This window comes from Podarcis melisellensis, assembly GCF_964234715.1.
Source record: "Podarcis melisellensis genome assembly, chromosome: 8".
In the NCBI taxonomy this organism is placed as follows: Eukaryota; Metazoa; Chordata; class Lepidosauria; order Squamata; family Lacertidae; genus Podarcis; species Podarcis melisellensis.
This window is the reverse complement of record NC_138540.1, coordinates 20518209-20536997: the sequence shown is the minus strand read 5'-3', so window position 1 is coordinate 20536997 and position 18789 is coordinate 20518209. Positions and strand designations below refer to the sequence as shown.

General features: G+C 46.0%; 1 protein-coding gene across 1 annotated transcript in view; it reads right to left on the bottom strand.

Moving 5' to 3' along the window:
* Positions 1-18789, bottom strand: part of SCNN1D (sodium channel epithelial 1 subunit delta) — a 66871-nt gene that overhangs the window by 31835 nt on the left and 16247 nt on the right. The gene's annotated exons all lie outside the window — the stretch shown is intronic.

The window sequence follows — 18789 nt, the reverse complement described above, 5'->3', positions numbered from 1 at the left end:
GGCTCGTCTAGCTCAGTCTGGTCGACGCTGTTCGGCAGCAGTTATCCCGGATAGCTCAGTTGGTTAGAGCGCGATGCTGATAATGCCAAGGTTGCAGGTTCGATCCCTGTATGGGGCAGCTGCATATATTCCTGCACTGCAGGGAGTTGGACCAGATGATCCTCACGGTCCCTTCCAACTCTACAATTCTGTGATCTGTGATCCAGGGTCCGGGGAAGGGGTGTTTCCCGGTCCTATGTGGAGATCCTGAGGATTGAACCTGCAACCTTCTGCATGCCCACAATCCTTCTACTTGGAAAAATCTGGTGTTTTGGAGGGGCCACTACAGTGCTAGCTACTGAGACACCTCCTTTTGGAGTTTTAATTTACATGGGTTGCTGTTGTTGTTGTTGTTGTTGTTGTTGTTGTTGTTGTTGTTGTTGTTTAAGCACCATTTATTTACATCTACATTTAATATTCTGGTCTCTGGTGTTGCAGCTCCTTTCCTCCAACTTTCTTTCTTTCTTTCTTTCTTTCTTTCTTTCTTTCTTTCTTTCTTTCTTTCTTGTTATCTACCCTGACTGGCAGCAGCTTTCCAGGGGTTCAGAAGGGAGTCTGTCCCAGCCCTACCTAGAGATGGGACCTTCTGTATGCAAAACAGATGCTCTGCCACTGAGCTACAGCCCTTAAGACACAGGAACACAACATGCAACACACACACACACACACACACGAACACATACTGAGTCAGGCTGTTGGTCCATCTAGCTTAGGGTTGCTTACACTGACTGGCAGCAGGTAGGGGATAAATCCCAACCCTACCTGGAGATGCCATGGGAGATTGAACCTGGGGCCTTCTGCATGCACGGCAGGTGCTCTACTGCTGAGCGATGGAACTGCACTTCCCCAGCCCAAGGCTGGGCAAGGAACCTTTCTCACATCAACCCATCTTAGAAGAGATGCCTGGAAGTGAACTCCAGGCCATCCGAATCCAGCATCTGGTCTACTGCCATAGCCAGCTGCCTACCTTGCTTATTCCACAGGGTTGCGGGATTTGGGATCATGCCTGCCTGTGTGAATGGGAGGGAGGGAGTGTTTGCACATATCATTCCCACCCATTGCAAGCTGCAGCAAGGATCATTCAGTGATGTTGTTGTCAGCGTTTTCCTGGATTGGATTAACCAGTTGTTTTACTGTGATTTTTTAATTTTAAAGTGGGCAAAGGATAACCAAGATCTACTGTGCCACTGAGTTTTGTTCACAATAGAGTGTGGCTGCTTTTAGACTCTGTGGTTTTGTACACTTTCATCTCTTTTCTTTCACCAGCACTGGGACCACTGTGTGAATGGAAGGCAAGAAGTATTTAAGTGAAGGGGTTTGGACTAGATGACACTCTGAGTCCCTTCCAATTTTATGATTCTCTGAAATTAAAATGCAACTTTTCACCCTGATGACAATTTCTGTCTGACATTTCTGGTCAAATGTATAGTACCCTCGGCAAGTAGAGGGGCAACCATAGCCAGAGGCTTAGTGGTCCAGAGTTGCAGGAGGTCAAAGACCCACTACTATTTTTGCAGCAGAGTCTCTCTGTATGAAAGGGGAGCTTTTTAGCCCCTGAGAAGAAGGATTCTCTCCCTTTGGGCTGATTGGAACCAATCCGAGTAAAAGGAGGTGAGTCGGCCAGTGGGGATTGGCTCCTAGGGTTACTCTGGAGAACGTGCACAGGAAGAACAACAAAAAGGAAGAGTTCTATATGCTCCAAAGCTCAGCATTTTCACTTGACCAAAAGCACAAGGGGGGTTGGTTTCAAGAGAGCAGCATGCAAGATCTGTTACGTGCAATGGAACGTCATGGAAAACGCAACTTAACTCACTCCAAAAGAAGCTATAGGACCGCTCCAAACGTACATGCACAGAAAAGAGCAGATCTAGCTGAAAGGCAGCACATGAAGGTCTGCATTGATCATTACAATACATCCATTATTATTATTATTATTTTTACAGTGGTACCTCTGGATGCAAACGGGATCTGTTCCGGAGCCCTGTTCGCATCCTGAGCAGAATGCAACCCGCGTCTGCATGTGCGCAGGTCATGATTTGCTGCTCCTGCGCATGCGCAAGTGGCGTAACCCGGAAGTAACGCGTTCTGTTACTTCTGGGTCGCCGCGGAGCGCAGCCTGAAAATGCTCAACCTGAAGCATATTTAACCCGAGGTATGACATTGTGGGACGCAGGTGGCGCTGTGGGTTAAAGCCTCAGCGCCTAGGACTTGCCGATCGAAAGGTCGGCGGTTCGAATCCCCGCGACGGGGTGAGCTCCCGCTGCTCGGTCCCAGCGCCTGCCAACCTAGCAGTTCGAAAGCACCTCTGGGTGCAAGTAGATAAATAGGGACCGCTTACCAGCGGGAAGGTAAACGGCGTTTCCGTGTGCGGCTCTGGCTTGCCAGAGCAGCGATGTCACGCTGGCCACGTGACCCGGAAATGTCTCCGGACAGCGCTGGCCCCTGGCCTCTTAAGTGAGATGGGCGCACAACCCTAGAGTCTGTCAAGATTGGCCCGTACGGGCAGGGGTACCTTTACCTTTTATGACTGTATTATTATTATTATTATTATTATTATTATTATTATTATTATTATTATATTGTGTAATCTTAGAAGATTATATCATTTTAGAAGGGTCGTGGCTGCAACTGAATGAAGGGACTCTGCACTTCTGCCATTAAACGACACTCAATGGCTATAGGCCAAGGAGCAATGGGGTGCCTAAAATGAGTCCCCGATCATTCCTTTGCAAGCAGGGCTCGCTGTTTGGCACTGACAGCAAGCCCTGCTACAGCTGGCTGCATTAGAGAGCTCCTCATCCCTTGTGAAGCCAAGGAGGCACAGACAGGGCTTTGCCTCACCACAAAATCACAGCATCTAAGCAAGCAGGTCAGCACTCTGCTTCCAGCTCCTGTGCTCTGTTGCTTTCAGTTAGCACTCCAGCTTTGCAGGGGTGGACTGGGAGACTAGGAAGGAAGGAGGCTTCACAGCCACATGCAGGATTTGACCTCTGGATCGATGGGGTTACGGCATCTGGAAGATAACCATTTTGTGCCGGTTTGGAGGTCAAGGCAAAGGAAGTGCTTGAAACTCTGCTCTCTGGTGAAGGCCAATTTAAGAAGCAGGTGATGCGACGCATCACCCTATTTCCTCCTAAGGAGTTCTTGCAAAAGTAATGTCCTTTGCATTGAACGTCCTGACCCAATCTGAACTGGCTGAGGATCTCGCTGACGCTTTTCAAAGGAAGCCCATGTGGGTCACACAACAGTAGCCTCATCTTGATGTGACGACATGGGTCAGTATGACCAAGTCATACCACTCTCCAGGAATATCCAGAGAGGGCAAAGCAAATAGGCTGTGATCCTAACTGTGTAAATTGCAAATTAATTCAATGGGGGTCACACCCAGGTAAGTGGGATTGGGATTGCAGCCTCAGTTGGTTAACGGCACACCTGGGGTTTGTCTCCAACTCAGTTTTACAGAATCCATAGGAGCCAACTCCTAGGGGCTGAGGTCCTTTCAGCCCCCCCCCCGCCCCCATAAAATATTTGAGGGAGCTGGGCCTCCTAAAGTTGATGGGCACTGCATTCAAATACAGTGGTACCTCAGGTTAAGTACTTAATTCATTCCGGAAATCCGTTCTTAACCTGAAACTATTCTTAACCTGAAGCACCACTTTAGCTAATGGGGCCTCCTGCTGCTGCTGCACCACCAGAGCCAGATTTCTGTTCTTATACTGAAGCAAAGTTCTTAACCTGAAGCACTATTTCTGGGTTAGCAGAGTGTGTAACCTGAAGCGTATGTAACCCGAGGTACCACTGTAGTGTGCATGTGCCGCAGCATGTGACTGATTATGCAGGGCGGAGCTTACCTGTCCCACCCCACAATATTTTATTCAAATTAGCATCATAGAATTATAGAGTTGGGAGGGATAGCGTCATCTTGTCCAACCCCCTGCAGTGACACAATCACAGCTAAAGAATCTCTGACAAAAGAAGAGTGGCAAGGGAAATTGATGGATTATGTGGAAATGGCGAAATTGACATACAAACTGCGGGACAAGGACAACTGTGGCTTTAAAGAAGAATGGGAACTTTTTACAAATTACTTAGAAAAACAACAAAATGAACTGGACTCCTTGGCAGGTTTTGAATAAACATACACAAATTTATTATTGTTAACATAATAGATAGATCATATTTACAATTTTATAATATGCAGAGAATGACGTGTGTTGAAAAATCAGAGAGAGGAGGTGACGGAAGTCTTGGGGGGGAGGGAGGGAGGCTTTTTCTTGGGGAGGGGGGAAGGGAAAAAATGGGGGGGATGAAGATAGTACATTTTTGATAATTTGTTATGTTGAAATTCATAATAAAAATTATTTTTAAAAAAGAAAAGAATCCCGGACAGATGGCCCTCCAACCTCTGCTTAAATAACTCCAATGTGTGGACCTATTGAAACTGATGAACCTGAGCTAGTCAAGTCTATTAACGTCAGTGAGCCAACTCTGGTTAAAACTAGTATTGATGAGGACCCAGGGCCACTGATGTTACCTGCCAATGACAGGCGGAGACAACTCATTGTGGTTTCATCCCCATCATTCTTCCTTGCTGAAATCTACAAGGGAAGCACCTAGTCTAAAGAGGAGGAAGCTGACAGACATGCCATTGGATGAGTTGCACGTCAGATATCAAGCAGGTAGGGCTGCCTAAGGGCAGACTGAGGTTGCTAAAACTGTGTCCCCAGCTGCCCTATATTATTATTATTATTATTATTATTATTATTATTATTATTATTATTATTATTATCAGTGGTTCTCAAACTTTTTTCCTCTGGGCCACACTTTCAGAATTAAAATTTGCTCGGGCAACAGGACTCATTTCCGCCCACCTGATCCTCTTGCTCTCATTTTGAAGAGATATCCATATTCTGCAAATAAAACAAATCATTTTGATACCACCATGTGGTATACTACACTGGAATGTTTAAATCAGGGGTGAGCAACCTTTTTCAGCAGGGGGCCAGTCCACCATCCCTCAGATCATGTGGTGGGCTGGACTATATTTTTTTGGGGGGGGGAAATGAACGAATTCCTATGCCCCACAAATAACCCAGAGATGCATTTTAAATAAAAGCACACATTCTACTCATGTAAAAACACGCTGATTTCCAGACTGTCCATGGGCTGGATTGAGAAGGCGATTGGGCCGCATCCAGTCCATGGGCCTTAGGTTGCATAAAGCTAAAGGTAAAGGGACCCCTGACCATTAGGTCCAAACGTGACCGACTCTGGGGTTGCAGCGCTCATCTCGCTTTATTGGCCGAGGGAGCCGGCGTACAGCTTCCGGGTCATGTAGCCAGCATGACTAAGCGGAAACGCCGTTTACCTTTCCGCCGGAGTGGTACCTATTTATCTACTTGCACTTTGACGTGCTTTCGAACTGCTAGGTGGGCAGGAGCAGGGACCGAGCAATGGAAGCTCACCCTGTCGTGGGGATTCGAACCACCGACCTTCTGATTGGCAAGTCCTAGGCTCTGTGGTTTAACCCACAGCGCCACTCGCGTCCCTTAGGTTGCATACCCCTGGTTTAAATGTATCTTTGATTGTCCTTGAATCTTCCTGCCACACTTGCCAAACTCTCCTGCCACGCCAATGTGGCACGCTATGACCTTTGAAAACCACGGCCCTAAATAGACCAGACTCCATTGCTTAGATCATCTGGGGAACTTCTGCTCATGGCGCCACACCTAGAATATCATCGTGGGACAGGATAGGGGAAAGACTTGGATCATGTCCCACTTAAAGGAGATTCTGTCGAACCTGCAGTTTCTGAAACACAGCTATTCTCCTAAGTCTGAACCAATCCAAATTTTGCAATGCAGTTCTCCAGCCCAGCAGTCTTTTCTTTTAAAAAATGTGTACATTTGGGGAAAGTGTGCATAAAAATGAATGTATCAGTGAAAAGTACATACTACAATGTTAGGTGTAATTGTTTGTGGAAATGCGTATATTAACTCAAAGCTAAGTACAAAAGAAGGTGCTTATTAGGAGAAATTCACACTAAACGTGGAAGTATTTCGTGATTTTTTAAATTTAAAAAATCGTGAATTGCTACAGAGATGTGGAGAAATGCATTTAAGATTGGAAAAATGAGAAACAGAAAGAACCAACATTGGCAGGCCCCTCCACCCCAAACCATGGGGCAGTGACTATTTTTGCTGTTTACTCTTGGAAGGCCTTTCCCTCTGTCATATGGAAAGTGGCAGCCATCTTCTAAAGCCATTGATTTGTATCCAATGTAAGTCCAGCTCAGAGCAGACCCACTGAAGTTAATGGAGATAACTAACTTAGGCCCAGGGCTTTTTGTCAACCGGAACTCACCGGAACTCAGTTCCGGCACCTCTCAGGTGGGTACCATTGCCATTCTAAGAGAACGAGAGAGGCGTTCATGGTGAGTTCTGGCTCCTCTTTTTCTAGAAAAATATTACTGCTTAGGTCCATTGATTTCAGTGGGTCTACTGGACTGACTTAGATACAATCCATATCTTTTTGTCCAAACCTTTCCTGGCCCACAAGACCAGACCTTGTTGAATTCTCCAAATTCCTGTTTTTATTTATTTAAAATGTGTTTATGCTACAGTTTGGTTATACCTTATGTTCTCGCTTTACTGATATGGTATATTGCTTTTATATTGTATTCAGCAAAGAGTTTATTACACAGTTTAGAAATGCTTTAAAATGAATAAGTGAATGAATAATGAATGGTACTCACAGCCTGAACATTGGAAATAGAAGGAACTGCAATGTTTTCTAAGGCCAGGAGATATTTCCTCCTATGTCTCCTGTGCGCATGACTGATGTCTCAGACCCTGACCTCATGCACCTAGCCCAATGCTCTCGTGTCAGAGAGAGATAAAGATTTGGGTTTTCCCCCATGACAAAGGAAGGTGCCTTATGAGATACTAAATCCCACATGTTCAGCCTCGCAGCAGAAGCTCCACCCTCTCCATCGAGTCACAGGAAAGACCCAAGTGCTGCCTGACTCACTCAGCTTTTCATCTGATTTGCTCTGGGGTTGTTATCCAGAAAAAAAGTGTCAGAAAGATCAATGCAATCCGTGTTGGAGCCTGTAGGCGTAACAAGTTTTCTCCTGAAAGCGAATTGCATAATTTCTCCCTGACAATTATGCCTCTTTGCGCCTTGAGCAATATTAATTTACCCCTTTATGTAACCATTTTTGCTCTTTGCCCCTTAAGCAATGCTCAGACTAATTCCACCCTTCTTAACATTTTTATATCAAACAACAACAACAACAACCCTGCATAAATAGGCTTCCAAATGGATGTTCATGTGTAACAGATGCTTATGCTATGGGTCAAAGTTTCAGAGGATTGTTTACTGAGAGCGCAGCTTTGTATCTTTATTGTTACACCTTATGAAGAAGTATGTGGTGAGTCCTTAATTTGATTGTATATTCGCTGAGATATTTTCATTGGTTTATTTTTTTTCTGATGCAAGAAATGGCCCATCTAGGCCGCATCCTGTTCTCACAGTGGCTGACCAGATGCCACCAATGGGAAGCCCACAAACAGGACCTGAAGCGACAGCAATGCTCCCCACTTGTGATTTCCAGAAACTGGTATTCAGAGGCATACTGTATACTGCCTCCAAAAGGGGAGGCAGAACATAGCCTTTGTGGCTAATAAGGTAAAAGGTAAAGGACCCCTGGATGGTTAAGCCCAGTCAGAGGCGAAAATGGGGTTGTGGCGCTCATCTTGCTTTCAGGCCGAGGGAGCTGACATTTGTCCGCAGACAGCTTTCCGGGTCATGTGGCCAACATGACTAAACCACTTCTGGTGCAATGGGACACCGTTATGGAAGCCAGAGTGCACAGAAATGCCATTTACTTTCCCGCCACAGCGGTACCTATTTATCTACTTGCACTGGTGTACTCTTGAACTGCTAGGTTGGCAGGAGCAGGGACAGAGCAACGGGAGCTCACCCCGTTGCAGGGATTCGAACCACCGACCTTCCGATTGGCAAGCCCAAGAGGCTCAGTGGTTTAGACCACAGCACCACCTGCGTCCTTGCATCTGTGAGAGCCATACCCTCTGAGTATCTTTCTAATCCACTTCTAAAGTCACCCAAATTGGTGGCCGACACAGCATGTTACCAGAGTGGATTTCATAGTTTAACTGTGCACTGTGTGGAGGAGTAGATATTTATACCCTCCAGTATTTATACAATGACAATAGGGACATCCTATTCAACATCATCATCATCAACAACAATTTTATTATTTATACCTTTCCCATCTGGCTGTGTTGCCTCAGGCACTCTGGGCAGCTCCCAACATATCTACAAGCATAATAAAACCTTTTAAATCTTCCCTATTCAGGGCTGCCTTTTGGTGTCTTCTAAAGGTTGTACAGTGGTACCTCAGGTTAAAGACACTTCATGTTACAGACTCCGCTAACCCAGAAATAGTACCTCGGTTAAGAACTTTGTTTCAGAATGAGAACAGAAATCGCACAGTGGCAGTGCGGCAGCAGCAGGAGGCCCCATTGGCTAAAGTGGTACCTCAGGTTAAGAACAGTTTCAGGTTAAGAACAGACCTCCAGAATGAATTAAGTTCTTAACCCGAGGTACTACTGTATAGTTACTTATCTCCTTGGCTCAGTGGGGTCACATAACTCCATATCCACCAACATTTCTCTGATTAAAATTGGGACATTCTAAGGAAAAGCGGGACATTCTGGGATCAAATCAAAAACCGGAACGGCTTCTGTAAATCAGGGACAGTCTCTGGAAAATAAGGATGCTTGGGATGGCTGCATCTTCCAACATTCAGCTTCCTCTGATGGTCCTAAGGTCTGATTTCTCCACACAACGCATAACCATATACAACTCTGTCATCACAGCTCCTCTGCCTCTATCAACTACATCTTTATAAACAAGGACCGATCACCATCCGATCTGATACCCTAATTGGTACTTAGAAGCATGACTGTTTTTGTTTTGTTCCCATTTTCTACCTGTTAGAGTGAATTATGTACATTTCAATGATGTCGTCAGCCGCCTGGAGCATGGTATAACAATGGAAAAGCAGCGTACAAATCAATAACAATGATGGTTTGCTCACTGATTCACTGTTGATGGTTTGCGCAATAAAAAAAGATGAGTGTCAAAAGCAGGCTATAAATCATGCACAAGTACAATCTAAGTTTTAAAAAACCTGGACAAGCAGGAATGTTTTGGCCTGATAATTAAAAGTTAACTATGTATGTTGGCGAGAGTGCCTGTCGCCTCCCCCCAAAAAAATCAGATCTGCAGATTTAGCTAACCAGAATATGTTGGGAAGTGACATGCCCATGACACTTTTTATTCCATGTGCCAAAACGACAGCTGGAAAATGGGGACATATTTTGAGATTTTTTTGGAGAAAGCTCATTGTAACATGGCCTTCTTGGTAGTGGTGCCCCGACGATGGAACACTCTCCCCGGTGAAAACAGGAACAAAGGAAAGTTGCTCAGAATCACGAGTGGGAAGCTTTGCTGTTGAGCTCCGGTCCTGCTTGTGAGCTTTCCATTGGGGCATCTGGTTGGCCAATGTGTTTGATGGACAAGATGGGTCATTGGCCTCATCCTGCTCTTTTTATGTTTCTATGAGTAACATGGACTGATGCCTTCAGGCCCTGCCTATGGGCTTTTTGCAGTTTCCTGAATGGCTGCTGGGAGAACAGAAAGCTGGACAAGATACACCTTTATGTGACGCAGCAGATCTCTTCTGATACTCTTATGAAAGATTCGCCCATCCCTAACTGGAGAAGGGAATGGCTGGCTGGAACCCTGAGCAGGAGGCACTCTGCACTGCAACACTTTTGTTGCGCATCCCACTCATTATCTAGCTCCTATTACTGTACTTTAGTTTCCTGTTGGGTAAGTCACCCTCTGGAATATGTCGAAGGTGGAATGGAAAGGCATAAAATAAACTTAGAAATGCCGGACCAGTTCTGAGTCACAATCTAGATAGTCCATTGCCTACCACAGGTGTGTGTATTGGAAAACTGTGGCGCTCTTGATGTTTCTGGACTCGAACTCGCATCAGCACCAGCCCAGCATGAACAAAGGCAAGTGATGGGCCACATGCATGATATTTTTGCTTTGTTTTTTTGTTTGTTCTGCTTTGCATTAAATAAGGGACTGAGCGGAGGAACCAAATACGGTATGAAAGAAGGGGGTTGTAACCAATGCAAGTCCTACTCAGAGTAGATCCATTGAAATGAATGGATGATACAGCATACAAATCAGTAATGATGATGATTTGTTTGCTGATTTACTGGTGATGGTTTACTCAATAATTGATTAATGGATTAATTGAAATTAATGGATGATTAATTTCAATGGGGGATGCAGGTGGCACTGTGGGTTAAACCAAAGAGCCTAGGACTTGTCGATCAGAAGGTCAGCGGTTCGAATCCCCGTGATGGGGTGAGTCCCTGCTCCTGCCAACCTAGTAGTTTGAAAGCACATCAAAGTGCAAGTAGATAAATAGGTACCGCTCCGGAGGGAAGGTAAACGGCATTTCCGTGCGCTGCTCTGGTTCGCCAGAAGCGGCTTAGTCATGCTGGCCACATGACCCGGAACCTGTATGCCGGCTCCCTCGGCCAATAAAGCGAGATGAGCGCCACAACCCCAGAGTCGGTCACGACTGGACCTAATGGTCAAGGGTGCCTTTCCCCTTCACCTTTAATTTCAATGGGTCTACTCAGAGAAAGGCCCTATTTGCACTATATATTTAAAGCATCTTCACACCACTTTAAATGGCCGTGGCTTCCTCCAAAGACTCCTGGGAAGTGTAGTTTGTGAAGGGTGCTGATAGAAGACCCCTCTCCTCCTCACAGACCTACAATTCCCAAAGTGATTTAACAGCCAATCCCTTTCCTCAGGGAACTGTGGGAACCGTAGCTCTGTGAGGGGAACAGGAGTCTCTAACAACTCTCAGCACAAACTAAGCTTACCCAGATTCTTTGGAGGGTGTTGTGACTGAAATGGTATGATACTGCTTTAAATGTATAGTGCATACGGCGATTAACTTAGGTCCATTCCTTTCAGTGTCTCTACTCCAAATAAAAGACATTTGGGTGCAACCTAATAATAATAATAATAATAATAATAATAATAATAATAATAATAAGACAACAACAGAGAACTATCAAACATTATGGAGATGGGGTAATCCATGTACTCTTTGTTTTGCTCTTGGTACAGAGATGGGCAAGGAGATAATCACTCCCCAATTATGGGATGTGCAGCTGATTATAATGTAATTTTTCTCCTGGAGGATCAGCATAAGCTTGTGTTGATTGCTAAATTTCTAGAAACTGCCATTAGAACAAGGGCCACAAACAATTTTGCTTTCTGAGTTTCAAGTTGTTGCATAATTTCTATTTACTTCTGCCATTTTACCTGCACACACACACTTTACACAGGAAATTAAAATGGCTGGCACTTTGAAATTTTGTTTAGTCACTTTGCCCGATAAGTTATGTTTGCATTTTTTGTAGAGCAAATTGCAATGCTTGTTGCTAATGCAAATTATCTATCTAATGAAGAACAATATAAAATCCATAAATATTGCAGCTGCAAGGAGGTGTGGCCAAACACACTAGAAGCATCACTAGAACCCTGCATAAGAGGTTAGCAACTGATGGAAACATCAGCTAAGGACAAGGGAGAGGACATTCTGCTGTTGGGGAGCCACCACCAAGAAGGCCCTTTCATGAGCCACTGACTTACAAACCCTACTCAGTGGTGGAATCATGAGTAGGGCCACTCTAGGAGGTCTTAAAAGCTGGGCAAGAGAAATATTGGGGAATGCAGGGAATTGGATAAGTTGTTCAGGGCTTTGTAAGTCATCATTACATCATCTCAATAGCATACTGGAAGCTACTGTAGCCTCGTCAGATCTGGTGTTCTATTCACTTAACTGGCTGAACCAATTAATATACTTGATACAGCCTTCCTAGTCTGGCCCTCCCAGATATTGCTCGACCTCAGCTCCCATCACAGCAAACAGTGCCAGTGGTCAGGGATGGCTGGAAGTGTAGGTCAGCAAGATCTGGGGGGGGGGGGAACCGTGTTGACTACCCCTGGGTTAGGCCACAGACCAGTAATCCATGAGAGGTGGTAGAACATTTTTCTGCCCAAGGGCCACATTCCCTTCTGGAAAACTTCTGGGGGGCCACATATGGGTGAGGCCAGAGGGAAGAGTGGGTGGATCAATGAATGTACATTTCCTCATTATACTAGGCTAGTTTCTACATGAGCACAAGGCAAACAAGAGATCAGAGTTGAAGACAACATTCCAGCCATGCGTAAACAGAGTTTGAAGCAGGGCTGGTGAGCAGGGCTGCCGGGAGAGAGTTCAGAGGGCCGGAGAGAGATGGTTGGAGGGTCACACTTCTGCCCCCCAGGCCTGAGGTTCCCCATTCCATATCTACTTTGTGATTTGTTATGTACTGAGTTGAATAGGATCCAAATGCAGCAGTCTGATTGGTCCTAGAACAATAGGATTCAGAATGCAACAGTCTGATTGGTCCACAGGAGCCACCCAATCCAGCTCCTGGTGGAAGTGAATCCGCAACCTGATTGGCCTACAGGAGAATCCCGGAATTAGCCAATCACGTGGGGCCCATTGTGTAAATAATGTATATAAAGCAGACATTCTGGAGGAACTTCCATTCCTCCTCACCACTATGAGCTGAATAAAGAGCATGAAATCCACTCTCCACTCCAAGTATATTTCATGATTGCTCTGATGCCACATTGCCTTTGGCCTCCCGGAATAATAAAAATGGCAGTGATCTACCCATTTTCATTGCCCATAGTTGTTGAGCCTTTTTTTTAATGGGGAGAGACCACAGCTGCTGAGCTTTCTAAGGGCATGATTGCAATAAATCGCTCACGAAACAGTCCACAGCCCTCCCTTATTTTCCCGTTCTGATGCCAAGGCAGGGAATACAAGCTTTCACAGCACTGCAAGCAGCGGCGATTGAAAATAGCGCCAGGAGTGGGGCGAGTCGTGATCGCCCAGGAGCAAGTGGGCGATCACTTTTATAACTCCTGCGATTGACCTGGAGCACTCCAGGGATCTCCCTGTCGATCGCGGCCGACCGGTTGGACATTGCTGCTATCAGAGATTAGGGAGGTCAGATGATTTTGACAAAAACCCAAATGGGAGTGGACCTTTGCTGACGTCTGCTTATTTGGTCCACATGCAGAATGGAAATCAGCCCAGCAATTATGATCGGCATTCGCTGTTGTTGTTGCTTTCAGTCTGCGAGCGAAACGTAATTGATTATTCCCCGTCCCACCCTAGACAGCATAAATGATGTAATGCACACAATCTGTACAATTAATTATGTAAGTTACATGATTCTGCCACAGCTGGCAGCGACATGAATAACTTAGAGTGTTTGTTTTGTTTTGTTTTTGCATAAGGCGAACCGCAGCACGACAGAAATGGCATTTCACTAGCGCCTCCTTTCATCTCTGCTGTTGGGTAGCTCATGGCCACCTTTCTGCCGGTGATGGCTGCCAACTTGGCTGGCTTTAAAAGCCAAATTCACAAAGGATAAAGCTCTTAAATGCTCCTAGCTATGATGCCATGGAGTTTTCTTGGCAGGGCTCCTGGAGTGGCTTGCCGGTTCCCGCTCCATCAAGAGACATCACCTTGCCAACAAAGGTCCGTATAGTTAAAGCTCTGGTTTTCCCAGTAGTGATGTATGGAAGTGAGAGCTGGACCATCAAGAAGGCTGACCATAAAGAAGGCTGATTGCCGAACAATTGATGCTTTTGAATTATGGTGTTGGAGGAGACTCTTGAGAGTCCCATGGACTGCAAGAAGATCAAACCTATCCATTCTGAAGGAAATCAGCCCTGAGTGCTCACTGGAAGGACAGATCCTGAAGCTGAGACTCCAATACTTTGGCCACCTCATGAGAAGAGAAGACTCCCTGGAAAAGACCCTGATGTTGGGAAAGATGGAGGGCACAAGGAGAAGGGGACGACAGAGGACGAGATGGTTGGGCAGTGTTCTCGAGGCTACGAACATGAGTTTGACCAAACTGCGGGAGGCAGTGGAAGACAGGAGTGCCTGGAGTGCTCTGGTCCACGGAGTCACGAAGAGTCGGACACGACTAAACGACTAAACAACAGCTATGATGCCTCAGCTGTGTCTCTACTCCTGCAGGCAGTAGGCTTCTCTGAATATCCGCTGCCGGAAATTGCAGATGGGGAGAGTTGCTGTTACACTTGACTCCTCCTTACAGGCTTCCCAGTGGAGCATAAATACTTGAGAAGCAAAGCATCCTCTTCAGTATAGCATCCTGTTCTCACAGCGGCCAACTAGATACCTGTGGGAAGCCCACAAGCAGGATTCGAGCACAAAAAAACCTCTCCCTTCCTGGGGTTTCCAGCCACTGGCATTCAGAAGCATTGCAGTTTTGAACTGTAGAAGTAGAGCACAGCCATTGTGGCTAGTATCCATCAATAGCCCTCTCTTCCATGAAATCTGTCCCATCCTCTTTTAAACCCATCTTCATAGGTGGACATCACTGCTTCCTATGGGAGTGAAGTCCTGCATCTGGTTGGCCACTGTGAGAACAGGATGCTGGACCAAGCGAGCCTTTATGTTGGGGATCAGCAACCTAAGGCCCATGTCATGAAGTGAGTGTGTGCCTGAAAATGGCAGTGGTTCTTCAGGGCTTCGGACAGGGGACATTCCCAGTCCTACCTAGAGATGCCAGGGATTGAACCTGGGACCTTCTGCTTGCAAAGCAGGTGCTCTGACCATGGAACAATGACATTTCTCTTGTGGCATAGGTGTTGGAGAGAGAGGTTTAGAAGAGAGGTTCTTACTCTCTCGTAGCAGAGTTAGCATAATGGTGATTGCTCCAAGCACATTTAAGCTTGGTTACATTTGCACCTGCCCTCATCCACCTTTAAACAAAAGTTCCCCACAGAAATACTTAGGCTAGAATAAATCACAGACACAGTTTTCATCCACTGGAAATAAAATGAAGATGAAAAAGGTACCAAATGACTTAAAAATTAAAGAACGTTGTTTCTTTACAAAAAGGATTGTGCAATCTTTGGGCTAGCAAAGATGCAGTCTGTGAAATCTCCCTTTTGGAGAGATTCAGCTTACTTGCAGGGAGCCATGGCTACATGGCTTCTTGCCTGTTCCATGATGAACAAAGGAAAAAAGACTGAGAATGGTGGGCGGGGGAGCAGAAGCTACTGAGAGCCTGCTAAGCCACACCCACCTGCAACCTGAGCTCTGGGCTCAGCTTAACTCTTCCATGCCCACAAGTGTAAGTTGGTATCTGTATATTACAACAGTAGGAGCACAGGAAGCTGCCTCAAACTGAAAGTCAGACCACTGGTCCATTTAACTCAGTATTGTCTACACTGACTGGTGTAGTTTTTCTAGATTTTTGGGCAGCTTTCTCTACCACCCCTACCTGGAGATGTTCGTGATTGGACTAGGGACCTTTTGCATGCAAAGCATATACTCTATCCTCCTCTTCCTTCCTTCCCCTCCTCCTCTTTCTTCTTCCCTTTCTTCTCCTTGTCCTACTTCTTCTCCTTTTTCTTCCTCATATATTCTTTTCTTTCCCCATTCTTTCCTCCCTCTCCCACACACATCCATCCACCTCTTCCTCCGTTTTAGGTAGGATTGCCCTGTAACCGAGGTCCATTCCTTTTAAGGGGTCGAATCTTACTTTCTTAGCTACCCAGCCCCTTTTTTGTAGCTTATGATTCTGTTACCAAAGAGGAAGGCCTAATGATGGTGAGAACTTAGAATGACTTAGCTTGTGATCTGCCCTCAGCCGGCAGCCTGTCACCTCAAACACCTATTCAGGTGGATATTTTGTTTATCAGATCCATTGGCTAATTTGCGATGCGGATGCAAACTCCTTCCTGGTTTCAAGCAGCAACTTCCTGAGGGGAATTTCCAGACTGTTCTCTTGCACACATTGCATCCAGACTTGCTCACTGTTCTTCTGTATCACATGCTGTTTGTACCTGCTTGGCCTCACCCTTGTAGACAATTGCAAGCCATTATCTCCAAATGGCTTCCAAGAACTCAGCTGGCTCTATCTAGCAAAGGGCTCTCACAGAGTCTCTGGAGGCTTTCTGAAACACTGCTGCAATCTTCCCCTTCCCTGTTTTTAAACTTGGGAGTTTCAGCGAAGGATGGAGTGATTTCTGTCGATTTCGGTTCCGTGAGCTTTTCATTTCCCCAGTCTTAAATTCAGTTCTCAGCATTTCAGCAGCAATTTGCAATTACTGTTGCTTTTCAAAGGAAATCCTCACGAAAACCCTTCAGTGTTTTAGTGCAAACTCCGACTAAATAAATGTATGTTTGTTTTGATGGGCCAACCCCAACAATGCAGGAATCAATGGCTACTATCCACAATGGCTGGGGACGCGGGTGGCGCTGTGGGTTAAACCACAGAGCCTAGGACTTGCCGATCAGAAGGTCAGCAGTTTGAATCCCTGCCACGGGGTGAGCTCCTGTTGCTCGGTCCCTGCTCCTGCCAACCTAGCAGTTTGAAAGCACATAAAAGTGCAAGTAGATAAATAGGTACTGCTCCGGCGGGAAGGTAAAGGGCGTTTCCGTGCACTGCTCTGGTTTGCCAGAAGCGGCTTAGTCATGCTGGCCACATGACACGGAAGCTGTACGCTGGCTCCCTCGGCCTCTAAAGTGAGATGAGCGCCGCAACCCCAGAGTCGTAATGGTCAGGGGCCCATTTACCTCCCCACGCCAGTTGCTGGCAAGCCACCATGAGAACAGTACGTTGGCTTGACCCAGCAGGCTCTTCTTACTTTCTCACGGAAATTCAAGCAGATTTGCATAGCCTTAATCTGCACCCATTGCACTATGATATTGACAATGAGCTGCGAAGGGCATGAGGTCATGACTTCAGGCAGGTTCTGTTCAACATTGAATAATAATAATAAAACTTTTAGCAGGCTTTAGTTGCCATGTCAAACCAAAGCTTGCAGCAATGACACTTCTGAAACATTACGAACGTGGATGGCATTGGTGACTTATTGGTCAACAAGGAAGAGCATGTGATTGGTGGCGGATGTGATAGAGGAGTATATCAGAGTGATGGGCAGGCATGACTGAGCCATCCTTTTAGCCACCTCTTAGCTATTGCACTTTCTCTATCCAAGAAGGGACTCTGATGCAATTCCTTATAGCCTTTGTTTGCCACACCACGCCCTGGAAAAGCCTATTGAACTTTATAATTTATTTTTCTCAATGATTTATATCCCATTGTAATGGTTATAGGGGTTGCTCGTGCGTAAGTTGCTGCCACTCCTGGCTAGGTTGCCTGGTTAAACCTTTTCTGTCTGGACAGCTCTTCACTTCGTGGCTGTTTCAGTCGCTAGAAGAATCCGTCAGTGTGCGTTTCTTGAACCTCTTCCAGCAAAGAAGTTCTTTGACGCCAAGTCTCCGCTTACTCTCCCTGCGCGGAAGTCTTCTGCGCAGGGTGGGTGTGGGCAGCGGAGGGCCCGTGCTCTCCCCGCTGGTCTCCGGTGAGGAGTCCTGGAGCCCCCTCGCCGATTCCCCCATCTGCCCCCCTTTATCCCTGGTGCTACGCTGATTTCCTTCCCCAGCCGATGAGCTGCCTCTCTCCCTGCTGGGCCCTTCTCCAGCATCGCTTTGGAGCCTTGCCTCCGCCTCTAGCTCCGATGGCAGTTCTCTGACACCCATCGATTGGGATACAAATTCTTCTAAGGTGTCTTAAAACTAGGGACGGGTGATTTCCCCCCCAGCTTTGTTCTCTCTCCATTTCTCTTTTTTCCATTCCGAACTTCAGTTCTTCACATTTCCATATCAGTTTACAAGTAATAACAACAACAAGAAGAAAATTCATTTGAGTTCATTTTAAAAAAAGGAAGTGAAAATTCATTTTAGGGCAAATTTATTCTAATATACATTTGTACGCAATTTTGCCTAAATACACATTTTTGAAAAAGCCGTTTTCCGAAGCGATACATGAATCAAAACACAGCCATCCTCTGAATTTTGCAATGCAAATAAAATAATTAAAAATAATTTGCGGACTAGTCATGACATATGGAGGAACAAGCTAGAGTTTGGGGAAATGACAAATTGAAATTAATGGATCCATCCATCCCTACCTCAGTACGTTACTTATGGTCAAGTTACTTATCTATTAGCCTCACCAGTTTACCTTCTGTGCAATGGGTCCAGCAAGTTGGGGGAGGTGGAACTGTCGCCCCCCCAATAAATGTTGAAACCCCAGGAGGGGGCTGGCGAGCTAGGAGGTGTGCAGAAACAGAAACAGGAGTTCAGATTATTCATCTGGCAGTGAGGAACAGGACATCTGGGGCGGATGAGCTTCAAAGCCCCTTCCGCCTCTAATCCAGTGTTTCCCAAACTTTGGTCTCCAGCCGCATTTGGACTACAACTCCCATCATCCCTGGCTAGCAAAAGCAGTGGTCAGGGATGATGGGAACTGTAGTCTGAAAACAGCTGGAGACCCATGTTTGGGAAACCCTGCTCTAATCCTTCGAGTCTGGGGTTCCAGTGAATGTAAAGGACAAGGTCTTCTCAGTGGTAGCATCCTGTCTGTGGACAACCATCCCAAGAAAGGCTCCCTTGGCACTCACTCTGGCATCATTTCAGTGCCAGACAAAGCCCTTTTTAATTGTCCTGGGCAT